This window comes from Rhagoletis zephyria, unplaced genomic scaffold (assembly GCF_001687245.7).
Source record: "Rhagoletis zephyria isolate East Lansing unplaced genomic scaffold, Rhagoletis_zephyria_1.1 Rzeph_scaffold_00057, whole genome shotgun sequence".
NCBI classification, from domain to species: domain Eukaryota; kingdom Metazoa; phylum Arthropoda; class Insecta; order Diptera; family Tephritidae; genus Rhagoletis; species Rhagoletis zephyria.
The window spans coordinates 280543-299122 of NW_016157141.1; the positions used below are offsets into that span (position 1 = coordinate 280543).

The window sequence follows — 18580 nt, forward strand, 5'->3', positions numbered from 1 at the left end:
GAGTTTTCGAGAGAAAGATTCTGCGAAAGATTTACGGACCTTTACGCGTTGGTGATGGCGAATATCGCAGACGATTTAACGATGAGCTGTATGAGCTTTACAACGATATAGACATAGTGCAGCGAATTAAAATTCAGCGGCTCCGCTGGCTTGGCCATGTCGTTCGGATGGACAGAAACGCTCCTGCTCTGAAAATATTCAACGCGGGCCGCGATGCTGGTAACAGAGGAAGAGGAAGGTCTCCTCTGCGTTGGAAAGACCAGGTGGAGAAGGACTTGGCTTCACTTGGCATTTACAATTGGCGTCAGTTAGCACAGAAGAGAAATGACTGGCGTGCTGTTTTGGACTCGGCCAAAATCGCTTAGGCGGTTACAGCGCCATATAAGAAGAAGAAGATTAACCTTTTTTAATGCATGTAATTCACTTTTTTAATTATTATTTTATATTTTCATTTAGTTCGAGGACTCATTATTTTTTATTTCTGGTTTCTTTTTGTTATTATTTCATTTCAGGTTTTCCATAATTTTTGTTAAATACATATTAATTCGCTCAGTTATTTGTATATACAAAATTTATTTAAAATGATTCAATTCAATTGCTTTTCGTTTTTAATACATATGTACTCAAATAATATATGTATATATATCCTCGTTTAAAGTACAAAACCGCGTATCGTCATTCTGCAAAACCGTGTAACTGANTAAACGACGATATACATACATACATATAAATAATGTAGTAACATATGTAAATAATATTCTGTGAAAATATTTAGTCTGTTCCTTTGAACTTCGGACTAAAACCTGTGGAACTGTCAAACTACAATTTTACGCTCTCAAATGAGAGTAAAATGAGAACAGATGCAGATTAATTAAAAATACTGAGGTGTTTATTAGTCTGTTCCAATAGCAGTCCGGTTTACAGGATTTAGTCAGAACTTACACGAAGTCGTTCCTATTGACATAAAACCTGTAAGTGGGAACACATTTGAGAGAGTAACTGAGCAACTGTTCCTAGTCAGAAGTTACAGGATTTAGTCCGGAGTTTTTTTCCTGTAAGTTCATGAAAAGTGTCAAACGATCAGCTGATTTACATGTGCAAACAAAAACAGAAAGCGGTGAAAGCAAAGAACCTTATATTTGTTCAAAAATGGAAGTAAACGACGAAATATTTGAATATGTATAGATTTTAATAATTATTTAGTGATATTTCAGCCAAACCAGAGTAGTACCAATGACATGTAAACAAACCGTCTGACGTTTTTACAGGAAATAGTGCTTTTTGCGTTCCTATGCACTTCTGCATCTGTTCTCCTTTTACTCTCATTTGAGAGCGTAAAATTGTAGTTTGACAGTTCCACAGGTTTTAGTCCGAAGTTCAAAGGAACAGACTATATGTATACAAGTGTCCATTTTAATAATCAAAAGTGTCTGAAAAAACCATTTACATACACATACATACGTTTGTGCAGTTTGCCGGTTGTTGACAAGAAAGTGTTTTTGGTGTCTATAGACAAAAGTGATTTTTATTATAAACAAAACCAGTGTACTTTTATATATAAAATGCAATAGTAAAATATTAATCTACGCATTTATATATGAGTGTGCTTATGTTTTGTGCTCATCAGGAAATCATTACCCATTATTTATTTAAATAGGTGCGCAAAAGTGGTGTTTATACACTTTATTTTCATCGGTCAGGAATATTTTTAAATTTTCGTATAATCATACCATAAATAAACGTGTATACATATAGGCACGGCGGAGAGAATACAGTGGTGGCGCCGATGACGATACCGCTACTCGGCTCTCAGTGATTTTGACAGAATCAGCTGTTTTGGTGACGTCATAGTAGAGAAGACAGCACTAGTGATGTGCTGAGTCAATACTTTTAAGTACCCAATACTCTCGATACTCGGTACCGAAACATTTAGGTTTCGAATAAAAGCGCACATAGGCCAAAAATATGGAAAAAACGCCTAACAAAACCCGAATGTAAGAGCCAATAGANCAGCACATCACTAGTCGCCCTCATTCTCGCCGCTCTCAGTTGTCAACTCTACGATGACGTCACGCTAAAATTACTCTCACGAATTCTGCTGCAATCGGCGCAATCTTGTATTCTATCATTCTTGACATATAGGTATGTTTTTATAAACCGTCGCCTGGGTAAAAGATTGTCGTATGTTACGCACGTACGTATGACGCTTACGACAATCTTTTACGAAATGTAAATGTACATATATCTGTATACACATATGTATGTAAATCATCAGCTGCCTCCGTCTTTCCCTCTCCCCCCGTACAGAAATCATGATCGCCGATTGACAAAAATTGTACAATTTATGATCGAAACTCATGAAGGCAGTCTGTGTTGCCAAATTACATATATGAAAAAACCACTTATGTATGTAATAGGGCTGTGCGATTAATTGATTACTCAAAATTTTAATTAATCATAAAGTAAATAACTCAGTTATTCGATTAATTAGAAGTTATGATTACTCAAAAGTTCAGTTACTCGAGTAATCAAGATTTGTGATTAACCAAAAACAAAAATATTTGAGTAATTTGCTTTATGATTAATCAACATTTCGAGTAAAATGAGTAATTAACATTTCAACTCTTTACATATATATAAAGTAGTTAAAGTTCCTTGATACTTTGAAAACAACGTTTCTGTTTTCAAAAATTAAAACGAAAATTTTTTTTCATAAACAGAATGTAAAAAAGAAAATAAGCATTTTCCAAAGCAAACTCTTTTAACGAGCAAAATTATTTTTTTGAGTAATCATATTTCAAGTAACTCGATTAATCATCGTTTTGAGTAATAAAAATCTTGATTACTCGAGTAATTGATTAACCGAATAATTGATTAACCAACTTGCTCGAGTAATCGAATAATCGCACAGCCCTAGTATGTAATTTTAGAAGTTTTCATTTAAGATTGAAAATTAAAGACAATTTATTCGAAAAATGTGTGTTTATTTTGATTTTTATTAAAATAAAATCTGCAATAACTAGTTGACAATTTAATATTTGGAAGGAGTACATCAATTGAGACGTTTTAAGAAAAAAATGGCTAAGCTCGATATAAGTTATTCTTGCAAATATCCACTGACATTACTGCGGAGTTGCAACTTTTCCTTTGGCTAGCTGTGATTTCTTCAATTTACAATTTTTGTCTTCGTCGCGAAGAAGTTGCGTTTGAAGGCTTGCGGAAAGATGTGCGACTTTCGAATTTATGAATGAATGAGCTTAGCCTTGAAAATATGCGTTTGTAAATGAAGTTGGTTTGTAGTATTTTTGTCACATATGTATGTAAATACATACTTACATACGTATGCGTGGGTAAGTACATATGTATTAAACTCCTGCGCAATTCCATTTAAAGGGCCTAACAAGACATCCGATCGCCGCTAATGAAGAATGAATGATTCATTCATAGATTCATACATTAGCTGTCAAATTCAACTCTCAAAGGTACACACCAACATGTTGTCTCAAATGATCAGAAAAATATTACGATCATCTAACACGCAACTATTCAGTTTATCAGAAGTACGCAACAATGCGTTCAGAAGGTGCAATCGCACCAGTTACAGAGCTGTTGCGCCTTCTGAACGTACCCAATGAAAATTCGTTTCTCTTGAAATCAAGTTATATGGCTGCGTATGTATGTACATATATACATATTTCGAAATTTTTTTTATATTTGTAAAGGCTCTCAAGAAAAACTAAAAATTCATATAAAATTACGCAAAATAAATGGAAAATAAATTTGCTTCTATAAAAAATTTCTTAAATCAGTATGCAGCTCTTAAGAAATAAATACTCGTACATCTCGTCGCTACCATGTCCAACTATAGAATGTGAAAGTCGGCACTTATCAAAATTTTGATTTGCCACTAATAATTTTATTTCGTATAGCAGTTGTTGTTTTTGACAACTTATTTGTTGGTTAAAGACTGCACATAGTTTTATAGAAAATCAGAAACGAGAAATAATACTTTCATAAAAATATAAGTACATACATAGATTTAAAAAGCTGCGTGAATACAAAAGTTTTATGAAAATGTCACATTAAACAACTGTCTAAATCTACGTTATTTTTTATAAATAAGGCCGTAAACATTTCCTTACATCGTCAATTTCCATATTCTATTTTTACTCTTTCAATTTCACTGACCAGCGCTGCAAACGATATCAACTAGTAGGCTAACAACCAGAATTGAAATTTAATACGCAAGTACTTACCGTACTACAAGTATACAGAGAGTAGATTTGCTACTCCCTTTTGGCAGCAGCAAATATCTCTCGTACGCGATGAGGGAAAGTAGAGTACGTACTTTGGTGGAGTAATAGCAAGTACGTCAAGTATTTACTCTCTCAACGCCAAGTAGTGTATGTATGCGGAAAAAAAGTACCAATGTGTTGGGAGTAGAGTACAATGCAAGGAGTACTTATTGAACGAAATGCGGCAAATACACTTGCGCTGGACTCTAATATGCATCTATGCATGTATATAAATATGTTGGAGAGGAATCGCATGTGTATATTTGTACAAATTAGTAATAGTAATTATTTATTGATTTAAAATGTGTTATATATTAAAACTTATTTTTATTTTTATTTATAAACCCTTGCCAAGGCGTAAAAATATACATACATAGCCGTGGAACAAGTCAAGAGTCATGGAAATTGTGTTTTTATGGTTCATTTAAATACATATTTGATTTACTTATGTTTAAAATAACATCAAGTAAATTTGAAATATAAATGAACGTGCGTGCGCATCCTAATTATCAAACAGTTCGGCCATGTTTTGATCTTTGTCTTTCATTCATCATTTCGTTTACATTTTACAGTTAACTTTCGCATTCTCGCCGCGAAACCAAATGTGCGGCAAATTCATTTACGAAAATGGATATTAAAACGGACGCGAACTCCTCTTCTCAACCTTTCAGACTTCAATCGCCGACTTTAGCGAGTTGTCTCTTCTTATACATTTACGTTCTTTGGCACCAGTATTGTAATATTTTATTTATTTTATCAATTTAAATGAATAACATTTTTCGAACAGCTGGCCCCCCCTCAAAAATATTTTCCGCGGTGAACTTTCCTACACCTCTCTAGTTCGATACCCATATTGGAATATTTAATTTATCTTATTAATTTAATTAAAATTTTCAAACAGGTGGAAACCTTCCAGAAAAATTTGTGCGGTTTTAAGCCTTATTAAAGTTCTTTCTCTTGATAGTCATACCTACATACATATGTATCGAAGCTCCGACATTTTGATCTTTCCCAAAAGAGCTAAATCCTAGAAATAATAATTGGGAACGCTGTAGGAAAATATTAGACGATATGAAGGTTAAGCCGCGCAGGTACAACATAAAGGTTGAACTTGACTAAGGGGTAACCACACAAAAACACGAAGTGCTAGAAAGCTTCAAATTGGCCGAAGTAGCCGATAATGAATGACTTAAACCGTATAAAAGAGAAGTACGAAGAAGAGGGGGGGGGGACTTCTGTGGTAACTTGGAGGAAATAAACAAGGTGGCCAGGCTTAGGAAACTCCTAACGAAGATTCAAAGCACGCCTACTTTTATGCAAATAAGAGGGTCGGGGATTGGACGAATTTACGCGAGGGGTCGCTGGAAGACCTCGCCGTATTCTCGTCGAATTTCCGGGATGTGTGGACTAGACCGTCCTCGATAGTGGTAGAGGTATAACGGGTAGCCCTTCCACCAAACATTATAACTTCACCCAAAGCTTTGAGCCTTACAAATCCCCGGGAGCAGACAGAATCTCCAGAAGGCTAGTCACCTGGTGATATCACAGCTGAAGGCTATTGTTTTGGATTGGTTGCGATTAGCCTATGGGCCGGTAGTGTGGAGAGAATTGAGTTTTTTTTATACCCAAGGAAGGTAAGAGCAACACAGTTTTCCTAAAGGAATGAAAGGCATAGAGAGGCTGGACGCAAACAGAAGGCTGCATATCTATTTTGTGTCCGACCACAAAGGAATAAAGGGTCACTGTCAAACTATATGCATAGGGTACTCCAATACTTCTATAACGAAACAGACGACAGCATGATTAGTCAGTTTAAGACTAGCTGGAATGCGTTAACCACCTGCAAAACTGCAAAAATTAGGTGCTAAAGTAAACTATCTGGCTGGCTTATGGATCATATACTGGTGGATGGTTATGCACAAAGAATTGATATCACGAACGTGGACTGTTGCAAGAAGTGACGTGAGCGGGAGACTAGGGAAAGATTAGCACGTCTTCTATGCCGATGTCATGCCCTGTCAAAAACACGACTTAAATGCTTAGGGACCCTATTAATTCGAGAAGTTAGAAGACATCTCAGAAAAATAAGCTGAAATTAGTACTGAAATTCGAAAAAAGCGTTGACATCCTTTGTCATGTCTTCGCCTAAAATCGAACTCCAATTGGCAATGTTAAGAACCTACCGTTCATAAGTGGCTGCAAGACTAACCTTATGTAACCTTTCGATATTAAAATGGCCATTAGGCTAAAACTCACGCTCCTCGACGCTATAAGCTTTGCTAAGGCTATATTTCACGTGTGAGATCTCTGCAATGGCTTGCAATGCGTGCGCAAGTTTCTTCTACATAAAGCCAGTTTATGACACAAAACGTGTTGCACATTTTCTTCTAAGGCAATCGTACGGTGTATCCACCCCTGGTCTTAGGTTTTGAGGGTAATTTTCCCGAAGCCGTAGTTGAATTTGTTTCCGCTAGTCACCAGAATGTCTAGGGTTCCCGTGAACCAAAAAGACAAGATCACGCGGGCAGGAGAGTAGCCCGTTAGAATCGCATTAAGGAAAAAAGTTGAACGATTTTGACATTAGCCGTTTGTTTACATTTCTTCGTTGTTTACAATTTGGTGGTGGCTTTTTACTGCAATTTTCTTCATTTTCGCTTGTGACAACGTGTGTACACATAAGAATAATTTAACACAACGGCATGATTTTTAGAAGAATTTGCATAATAAAAATGATTTTTCATGCGTTCAACAATTTCGCGGTTTTCTCCGTTCTCTTCGTTGTTTACTTCTTACAACAAAGATGGCGTCGAGATTTCGACAGCTAGAAAATAACTTTTTTCGTTCTTTCCTTCCCGCGTGATCTTGTGTCTTTCGTTCATGTAGGGTTCCATTATTGAGAAGAAGACTCAGCAGCACTTTCCGGCTGTGTTCGGGTATGCTTGGACTGAACTCTATTCAGGATTTTCGCTCGGTCTGATATTGCAACTACTTTCAGGTGAGCTTTTGGGTAAGCTTCGACTACTTTGTCGACCGAAGTTTTGAATAGCTCCATGAATCTGCTGTCGTCACAGGTACGTTAGCATTATCTCGATTCAGAAGTAGTGTTTCCTTTTCCAATGGGTCAAAGTATAAATAATATATACTTCCATTGTTACTGGGTTCTCTTTATTTATGGTTTTTGTCTCTGATCTTTCTATGTTTTGCAACTTAAACGATATGTCGAGTCGACGCACCGTGGTGGTATTACTGAGATTTCCTTCACTGCTAATTGAAACTTTAGCTCAGCTTTATATGCTTGCCCTATGACCATGGGAACCTAGACGCTGTACGTTAAGTCGTGAGCCTACTACTACTGCAGGAGACAGGACGTTTCGTCATCAAGCTCGCCTGGTGACTGTCCGCAGCTGGCTTATCAAACGTTGTTCGCTAAGTGCTAAACCTACTACTGGAGGCCACACGATGCTCGGCGGTTACGCTGAGGCGAAAAAAGTTTGTCCGCCGGCGGAAGTAATTGAACAAGAAGCTAAATTTTCTTTAATGGTAGCTACATCTTAATCAATATATTTTCATGATTTTATATACATACTTCGTGGATACCTACTACTACTACAGAGTGCTTTAGTACATCCAAATGTATAGCGCAGCCCATCTAGAACTGGTCAACGTTAAGAAAAATGTCGTCCTTATTTAATTAAAGTTGGGCCCTGAGCGATTTTTTATGTAAGATGCTAAGACTAAATTACCATTATCTTGTTCTTTTTTTTTTGTTTTTGATTGAGCTATGCTAACGAGTCAAGTTTTTATAACATGATTTAATGTACATATGTACATATGTGTATATATATTCTTTGTATCTTTAAAAATATCCCTTCTTGGCCATATATCAGCAGTATGAAAGTGGAATTTTTCGCGTGGCAATTTAATGCAACAAACTTATGAATATATGATCGAGGTTATACTACCAACAAAGAACACACATATGTACATACGACACAACTTCCATTTTCGCCTTCGGAACGCATTTTTATTAAAAGTGAATGAGAAAAGTTTGTATGTAGCGTCAACCTCCATTCGCGCTCGAGAACACTAATGTAACTAATAAATTTTCCAAATTGCATTTGACATACGCGTTGGGTGTCATAATTCAGGCTTCACTTGCCGCTTCATGACCCGAGCGCGACTTATGACTACATGTAGAAAATTTATAGGTTACTTTTCAAACATATGCGCGAGGATATGAGTGCTTTCTCGGTGAAAATTATGCTGTTGCTTTGAACGTAAATATGTATGGTAGTCGTATAAAAAAACAAAAGTTAGCAGCTACACACGCATGCCATAATTCAGATATTCATGCACGTGAAGTGCCCATTTGCGCGAAAATTTATGATAAATTATATGAGAGAAGTAGCAAAGTCCTTGGAAAAATTGGAACGTGTGGAATTGGTGAGGCGGAAAGACTATGAAAATATTGTTAAAAATTTATTAGCAAAAAAAAACAACAAAACGTTTCATCACTACCATAAAATCAATGGCGGCAAAACGAGTTGCTTTAATGTTATCGTATAGACCAGCATAGAGAAGCGCTACCACTATAGCAAGCTTTTCTCGAATACACCGCGTACGCTTAATTTTATGTATAGAAAAGAGGACAGCGGCATGAAACGTAAAAAGGTTAATGCACCTATGAATTATCTGTTGTTTACAATTACTAGTTTTGTTTTGAAAGCTTTAAAGAAAACGAAAATAATGCTTTTTGCCATGCGTTTTGGAGCGCATTGGATGGTAATTTGTTCGCTAGTTCACAAAGATGATAGGACACAAAAGAAAATTAATACATATATGTAGGTGAGGGGTTTGATATTTTTCCATGCAATTTCCCAAAACTCAGTGGAATACCTACAAATATCTTAAGTTTTATTGCTTAGAAGATTAGTGATGACGGAAACAATGACTTATTTAATAAATAATGAGAAGATTTTTCCAAAAAGGACCCGAGCACAAATAACTAAAGGTAAGTTAAGTGATGTTTTGCTATGTAATTTCTCAAAATTCAGAAATGGAATACTTACAAAACATATGTTGTTATATTAAAAAAAAGTTATGATTCGTTCCACCGCATTTCATGCCCTAAAAACAGTTCCTACGTATGCGTCTCAGTGATTAGCAATCAATACTTAATAACTGTGGTAGTGGGATTGAAATTGTGCAACGAATGTCTCACTTTCCTATCAGCCGAATCAAAGTATTTTCCAATCAGGCTTACTTGGGTGCCGTGTAAGAGCGCGGCTGACGACTTGGAAAGGAAAGACAGCCTTGAAACGATTTCACCGGATAAGAATCAGCCTCTGTTCACCTGCGGTTCATCCCTGGACCCTTTGAGCTCTTGTAAGCTCGGCGAGCGTTAGTTACTAGGTAAGATTGGGAATCTTACTCGACCCTTCCTATATCAGCTGTCATGTGGATGATGAAGTGGGATCATCTCATCACTTTTTATAGATGGCATATACTTCGCGACGATAAGATGGAAACATTTCGGATCACACCTCTTGACTAAGCTTAGAGCTCTCCGGCATTGCAATTAGCCGCATTAAAAATTTCGTAATCAACGCGCAGTGTTTCACGGACTAAATAGTGGTCTTCGCTAAGGTTTCGGGGTATCACGAAGGACAATCTCTAAAGTGTACAAGTGCGTTCCTAGGGAGGGACAGCCGCTATAACCTAACCTCACCTATCACTTCAGATTGTTACCTTCTTTTAGATTTATGACCTCATCAGAAAATCTATAGACGATGCAAAAAAAAAACATTCTCGACTTTATGCAGTCTCCGCCGAGACAACTTATGTAATTTTAATGAAGGCCTGGTGTAGTTGACAATTTTCTTAATTTTTTCATTGGCAATATGAAGATTAGCTCTGCTGCGGCTTCCAATTGCTACCGCATTTATGTGCGTCTATATAATCGCTAACAAGTGTTGTAAGTGTGTGCACAATAAAATGTATGTAATAATGTATGTACGTATTTTCAGGCGCAATCATATTATTGGTGTAACATCGACGGCACCAGTTTTACTGTCACAGTCTATTAATTTTATTAGTATTACTATTGTCGCATGCTGCAAGGAAGCACAAATGTAAAAAGTTCCGCTTATACCCTATAGGAAAATACAATAATTTGAGTTACTTTAGCTGCTATAAAGAAGGGAAATCGTGCTGCGCGTTTTTGTCCACACAATGAGTTTGTTGGTATTTCGTTAAAACTTTCAAGTAGTTATTTATTTATTTGTTGTTTATAGTTTTCCATTTTCTTATGAAATACTTATGTACATCGAATATACGTAGTATATCTTTCCCAGGAAGTGCTTTGCCTCCTTATTTTCTTCGGTTCGTCGAGTTCAATAGACACAAGAGGTCTACTCGCTTTCGGAACCGGTTTCGGACATAACATAGCTCTGAAAGTGAGATAGGTGTAGAGTACGGTGAAGGTGGTTCCTTCTGAATATTTGCCTCACGATAAGCTACCTCAGTTGGATAAGACCTGAAATTGAAAATACAATTATACTCGTTCCATGTGCATTAGCTTAAGACATAATTTTCAAATAAAACCTAGGATGCTTCATGACAAAGCAATAGCCAGATTTTCTCTACTGAATTACAGAGGCTGACAAGAAAGGTTTTCGAGGCTCTGAATCCAAATTTGGAGTCATAATTTTTGGCTAAAGTTTTCGAGATTTGTTGGCCAATATGTGCAAAAGTCGCTAAACTTTTTTATCGAAAACTGAAACGAAAATTTTAAACAGTTATCGGTAAAAAAATTTGCGTCACCACGCAGAATAGGTCTTGGAAAATCATCATCGGACACTGTAGTGCAACTTTTTAATAAATGTTGGTTAAGTTAGCTTGGCTAATAATAAGATCTCACATATACAATTGCTGATATCTAGTGTTGCAAAGCATATGGGGACACGATTTTAGATCTTAATCACTTTTTTGCTCCCAAGTTTCAGCAAATTGCTAATTCTTTGAGCCGAAATATCCTTCAGTGAGGAGAAGTGCGTATAGCCAATATAGCCAAGTCGCGAACCGCTGAAGGTCGGAAAATTGAAAAGGAGATATTAAAGTATGCCTTTATCTTTGTAACCATCACACGCTGTACACTTATCATTCCGCATTAGACCCAACATACCTACGTTAGAAGATGTGAGATATTCTTTCGTCAGCACGCAAACCAATATTTGGCTGTTTAACCTTGAGAGTGTTAGAAGACATTTTGTGGTTTTTGCGCTGTAAGATCGGCTACGTCATCAATATTTTTAAAACCGTCTGTAAAGAAAGTGTAGAAGTAACTATCGAACTGTCCTGTAACTTTCAGTTTAACCTATTTTCCGCCAAGTGTTACAATTCTATCTACTAGTGCTGATGTTGTAGTAGGGGCAAAGTGCTTCAGCTATACATCAAAGGTGGGCACTACCACAAAAAAGGGTGAGCTAAAAGTGAGAATGTGTTAGTGTGCCTAATTCAATTTGCATGCTGTCGTGTTCTCATCGCTGCGCTCTCGCTTGTATACGTACACGCGACGCTTACGCTCTTTTAGCACCTGCTAACTCTCGGCCCATGCCTGCTATACACAAGAATGATAGATGTATTCTCTCCACCGTGTGCTATACATATACCAGTAAAAGCATAGACAGGCGGCAGCGTTGATCCGGAACAACTCGTCAATTCGGAATTATTTCGGGTATTAACTGTAGATGATCCGGATTAAGTTCTAGAGTTAATTACCAAACTTAACTCGGATCAAGGGAATATTCGATAACAACACTGACCAAAACTCAGAGAGCGTAGAATACAGAGAAAGTGCCAAACTAGCGTGGACATATACTTTTTCATCGGTAGTGCAGTCACCATACTAATTCGGATAGGAATCCAATTAATATTGAATAAGAACTTATTTGAATTAATACGGTGACTGCATTACCGACGACAAGGTGGATATCCATGCTAGTTTCATATTTGCGTTGTATTCTACGCTCCCTGAGAAAACAAAGCAACTATCTACTTCATCCGCTGTAAGATTTGCATACTACAAGCCTGCAGGTCCCAGGTTCGATCCTCGGTTGGAGCGATTGCCAAGTAAAATTTTGTTTTTATGTTTACTTACATTTTTTTAAATTTATTTTTTGATATATATTGTTTTATTTTATTCCACATTTTTTATTAGTGAATTTAAGAGTTTAATTTTACTAAAAAAGTCAAAAACAACTTTACAAAAATATAGAAGTTATAATTAATTAAATGAATAAAAAAAATTAAATTAATATTCTACTGGCTGTGGGATTCGAACCTACGACCTGGCGGCTCGTAAATCCGCATTACTGCCATCTGTCAAGGCACAAGTTTGATCAGATCAATCTGGATCAACGTTGCCGTCTGTCTATGCTTTACGTCTCTATTCACCCTCCAAATTACCATAAAGCATTATGGCCTTATAATTGTTGTGTAGGTCCAGTGTGTGAGTTGGGTAGATAAGTCACATGTCTTACCGACCGATTTCCTACAAGCGCATAATGCACACTTTCGTCCACATTCAACCGATCGATAAAGCAGGCGTTGTATTTCATCGGAGCTTCTACATCCGATTTGAGCTAATCAGACATTGGACAACCGGCCCTAAGATATTTCGCAGATGTTTTAGGAGTGCGTGTACTTTTTCCCAGTTTGGGTGTACACTGGGTCCCAGTTTGGTGGAGGCTGGGTCCATCTATCTGCGTTCACGTCGAGTCTAACCGCCCTTGCCTAGTTGTAGGTTCCCCTAAATGTCCTCGAATATTTCACTTATCGAGATCAGACATCAACCCAAGATAATGGTGGTTAGGTCATCTGCAAATGCAGTTAGCCGAGTAGAATCTTATTAACTACTAATTTCCACATCAACGGAGAGAGGACGTTAATAAACGTAAATGTAATAAGAAACAAGAGAAAAGAGTTTTGTAAAACTATTGCTTTATGTATTACGTGCCACCTTGCACTCAGACTAGTCTCTGACAAGAAGTTCTTCTTCACAGGTTTAGATAAGGGCAGCTTTTTCTTTACTAAACAAGTTTTGAACTGAAGGGTATAAGGGCGCGTATATAATAGACTTGCATATGTACATATGTACATATGTATGCATTTCCATAGTCTGCAATAGTTTTCAGTTACCGTCAGATTTATATTTGCTGACGTCAAGTCATAAGTAAAGTGCGGGTATTATGCTAAATACACACGAGGAAACCGTTAAAGCAACCATAGCGGAACAATTTTTGTATACAGTCTTGTAGCCCATTAAATAACACTGGACCACAAATTTCAACTTTTTCTCTTTACCAGAATCGCCGTTATGAAATTCTTATGTAAAATCACCCCCTGATTCCGAAAATCAAGGTTATTTTTAATACTATAGTACCGTTTTTGAGATATTTTCAATTTACCGTTTTTGCAAAAAAAAAAAAATTGGGTCCACTTTATCATATATATCTCAAGAACGAATTAAGCAATTCCAAAACGGTTTGAAGCTTTTAAAAGGTAATAAAATTTTCTATAAACTGTGCATACAACACTTTTTGCTAGGCCCTGTAGATTCAAAGATAACGAACAATCATTACCGATTTTTTCAATTTTTTTTGTAAAAATATAAAAAAAATTGTACTTTGCGGGGAAGGATCTCGAAAACCTTTTATTTTTTTGCAGATTTTTTTTTTCTCCCTAAGCTCTGTTGTATTACAAAAAAAATAAGCTATCATCGAAGAAAATCGATGCAAAACTACGTAAGTTATAAGCGATCAAATAAAAATACCCAGGTTGCGCAACTTCAATGTATGTACCTATACATACATACATATATTAAAGGTATAAAGTGCAAGTGAGATATTATCCGGATAAACGAATAACACCATAACAATGATAACACTTTTTCTTTAAATAAATCAAATAGTACTTTTAATACTCGAATTGTATTATAGTAGGTAGAGTGGTTGCATCGAAAGGAAGAGTGGTTGGGTTCGAAACCTGCTGTAGGCATGTAGTTATAAACATGTATTTCCGTCAGTTATGGGTAAGTATGCAGGTAGATTTTCAAAATTATAAGACACAGAAAATTTCTAAAGCCTACATCTAAAACAGGTAGTATTTTCTTTTCCCGGCTTGTTATAAAAAGGAACCTTTCTGTCTAGGTAAGATTTGATTTTTTCAATTTTATTCTTGTTCCGAGTATAAATATGAGTTAATGCGCTTTGAAACTTCATAACATCTTCAAGGCTCGCCGGAGATAGTTCAGTTCATAAGTCTAATTTCAAAACCGTGATTTATTAAAAAAAATAAAATGAGTAAAAGGACGCGAGAATTTGAGTGTAATAAGGATCCAGATATGTTCTGTTTCATGTGTGGCCAATATACTATCATAAGGCGACGACGAGTGTTCTCAGATCATATCAAAACTTTATACTCCAAGTATTTTGGAATTGAGCCTAAAAATGCTGAAAAACCATGGACACCGAACACTTTGTGTACATCGTGTCGAGTAGAATTGATTCAGTGGGAATCAGGACAACAAACAAAATTTGATACACCAATGATATGGAGAGAACCTACTTGCCATTCAATAGAGTGTTATATTTGTCAAACAAAAGTACTTGGCGTTGGAAGATCAAGAGGAGTAACCTATGCTAGCGTACCTACAGTGACATTACCAGTACTACATTCAACGGCAGTTGCGGATCCAGTTCCATTGTCAACAGTAACATCTGAGTGCGGGGGATCAAGTTGTACTGAATTTCGCATGGAAAACGAAAGAAACGTTCTGTCACAAGCACAACTTAATGATTGGATAAGAGATTTGGAACTATCCAAGGAAAAGGCCGAGATCCACACTTCTCGTATGCAACAATTTAAATTTGTGTCATCCGATGTTAAGGTGACATATAGTAGAACTCGTCACGAACCATTTTCCAAACACTATACCAAGAAAGACAGTATATGCTACTGCAACGACATCCCTGGTTTATTCAAAGAGTTTGGTCAAACATATGATTCAAAAGAGTGGCGATTGTTCATAGACGGCAATAAACTGAGTTTGAAGGCTGTATTATTGCATATTGGTAACAAAAAGCCTTCTATCCCGATTGCACATGCAGTAAATACAAAGGAAACCTACGAGGAAATGCAAAAAATACTCAAATTTATCAAATATGAAGAGCATGATTGGAAAATATGTTCTGATCTCAAAGTCGTTGCAATGCTATGCGGTCTACAAAGTGGCTACACCAAGCACTGCTGCTTCCTCTGCAAGTGGGATAGCCGAGCTCGTAAGGACCACTACGTCAGAAAGGATTGGCCGGAAAGAGTCGAGTTTACCGTTGGTGTGGATAACATCAAATACACCCCTCTTGTCAAGAAAGAGAAAATCATACTTCCACCCTTACACATCAAGCTCGGTCTCATTAAAAACTTTGTTAAGGCTTTGGACAAAGAAGGCGAAGCATTCGACTATTTGAAAACAGTTTTTCCAGATATTTCTCAAGCCAAGATAAAGGAAGGTATTTTTGTTGGACCACAAATAAGAAAGTTGATCAACAATAATCAATTCAAAGGACTACTCTCATCAGTTGAGGCAGCAGCGTGGGAATCCTTTGAAAAGGTCGTTGCTTCTTTTCTCGGTAGACACAAAAGCCCTAACTACGAGCAGATAGTGAACGACCTAATCAATAATTATGCGAAAATGGGCGTAAATATGTCTTTAAAAATTCACTTTCTCCACTCACATTTGAGCTTTTTTCCGGCAAATCTTGGCGACGAAAGTGATGAACATGGCGAAAGGTTTCATCAGCAAATGAAATTAATTGAGAATCGATATCAAGGATTCTGGGACGTCGCAATGATGGGTGATTACTGCTGGTTTCTCATAAGAGAAACCGATCCTAAACTGAATAAGCGTCAAAGTAGAACACATAATTATTTCGACAACATAGTAAAATCAAATTAAGATAAAGATTGTTAGAATATAGTATAAACATAAATAAATTTAAAAAAAAAGTTAAAAATATGGGTAATTTCATTCATAAATTGAACTTTTAACTCAATAGAAACAGAGCATAGCTAGATATTTCACTCTTCTTTATACCATACATACGTTTTGAGGTATACGTTGAAATTGCGCAACCTGGGTATTTTTATTTGATCGCTTATAACTTACGTAGTTTTGCATCGATTTTCTTCGATGATAGCTAATTTTTTTTGTAATACAACAGAGCTTAGGGAGAAAAAAAAAATCTGCAAAAAAATAAAAGGTTTTCGAGATCCTTCCCCGCAAAGTAAATTTTTTTTTATATTTTTACAAAAAAAATTGAAAAAATCGGTAATGATTGTTCGTTATCTTTGAATCTACAGGGCCTAGCAAAAAGTGTTGTATGCACAGCTTATAGAAAATTTTATTACCTTTTAAAAGCTTCAAACCGTTTTGGAATTGCTTAATTCGTTCTTGAGATATATATGATTAAGTGGACCCAATTTTTTTTTTTTTTGCAAAAACGGTAAATTGCAAATATCTCAAAAACGGTACCATAAAATTAAAAATAACCTTGATTTTCGGAATCAGGGGGTGATTTTACATACGAATTTCATAACGGCGTCTCTGGTAAATTTTGGCCGTCGACCAGTGTAATTAATAAAGTGCAAGTTAGAAGTAGCTAGGACTTACAGCTTTTTTTTTGCAACACTGCTCATTAAAAAATTTGAAATTTCGGTGGAAATTTTGAGAAATTTTCATAATTTGTCCACAAAATTTGGATTTACATGTATGATTTTTGTTAGCTAATAAGCTGTACTTTTATAAAAAATGATAAACATTAAATAAACCAGAGAAAAATTTTCTAAACTTTCGCGTCCCAATTTGTATTTAGACGATATTGCACCATGGGTCAGTAGCTAATCAAAGTGGCGAAAATTACACGAAACAAAGTTCTAAAATTTATTAAATGGGTCCGACTTTCTAATTATATATAAACAAAGGCACAATTGGCCCAAGTTTCAAATAAATTGATTCATTATTTCATTGCTGGCAGATACTCAAACTTTGAAATTATTTGAAAATTACATTCCGCCTCTTTGTAAAAAACAACATATTATTTGAATTGTCAAGGTAGTTATAAATCTCTTAACCATCAGGCTAAAATTAATGCTAATCCCCCGAATTCAGGGATTTTAACCGTAAACTGATTCCTACACTTATAGGAAGTTGTGTGAAACTTAAAATTCTTACAATTGTTGGCATCCGAACTGCAACTAAATTTAAAACGATATTGAAATGACTTTGGTAGCATTTTGTTCCTTATAGTATGCACTATAAAGAATTTATGCAAATGTTTTCCATTATTAAGATTCCCGTCCAAAATTTCGCCTTTAACGTATCTGCGTCGTCTGTGCGTAGGACCATTAACGTTTTAAGTTAAATTTGTTTTAAGTTGGTCTGCTCATCGCAATCTGATACAAATACAAGAAAAAAAAATTCAATATGGTGGACGAATGAGTTAAAGAAAATATTAAATTTTTATAATGCATGGTCATATTTTTACTTTTTTATTAATTTCATACATTTTTAAAAATTTTTATATTTTCCGTATATTTTTATTTTTATTTGTGTGTGTATATTACATAAGTATTTCGTATTTCTTTTTCTTTGTCTGTAACTTCCACATCGAGGAGTTCGGTTTCTGATTCCTTATCATTTTCAGATTCGGAAAACAATTGTCATCTCAATCAAACTGATTAGTATCTTTGGGATTTTGAACCTCAAAACACAATAAAAAGTAGCAAATAATTTAATAAAAAAGTAAAAAAAATGTTTTCAAGCTATATATTAATTTATCATAACGAAATCGAGGTAGAGTTATTATTAATAAAACCAAATAAAATAAAAGTTAACTTAATATAAAATAAAAAAAAAAACTAAATAAATCACTTCCAAAAATAATTACTTTTAAATAAAATTCAGCTTACACTGGTCTACAAGGGTTTTGCGAATAAGACGGGACCTGGTGTTTCCGAACGGATTTTTCGTGCTGAACACGAATCTGGGGTCCAAAACTTCCCATCACGTCACGTTTTCGAGAAAAAAGGGGTTGAAACCCCTAAAAACAGCGTTTTTGGCCATTTTTGAAAAATTGTAGAGCTGAACCCTGACGTGCTACAAACTTTGTATATGTCAGAAATTAAAGGCTAAATCGTGCCCTTTCGAATGAGCCCTATGCCGAATT

At 35.8% G+C, this 18580-nt stretch overlaps 1 long non-coding RNA gene across 1 annotated transcript; it reads right to left on the reverse strand.

Annotated features, from left to right (window-relative positions):
• Positions 1 to 869: 869 nt before the first annotated feature.
• Positions 870 to 18202, reverse strand: LOC108369332 (uncharacterized). Its single transcript, XR_001848490.1, has 3 exons — positions 18124 to 18202; positions 2616 to 2622; positions 870 to 880 (listed from the first exon to the last, which is right to left on the reverse strand). It is a non-coding gene; the product is annotated as an uncharacterized LOC108369332 (long non-coding RNA).
• Between the last annotated feature and the right edge of the window lie 378 nt (positions 18203 to 18580).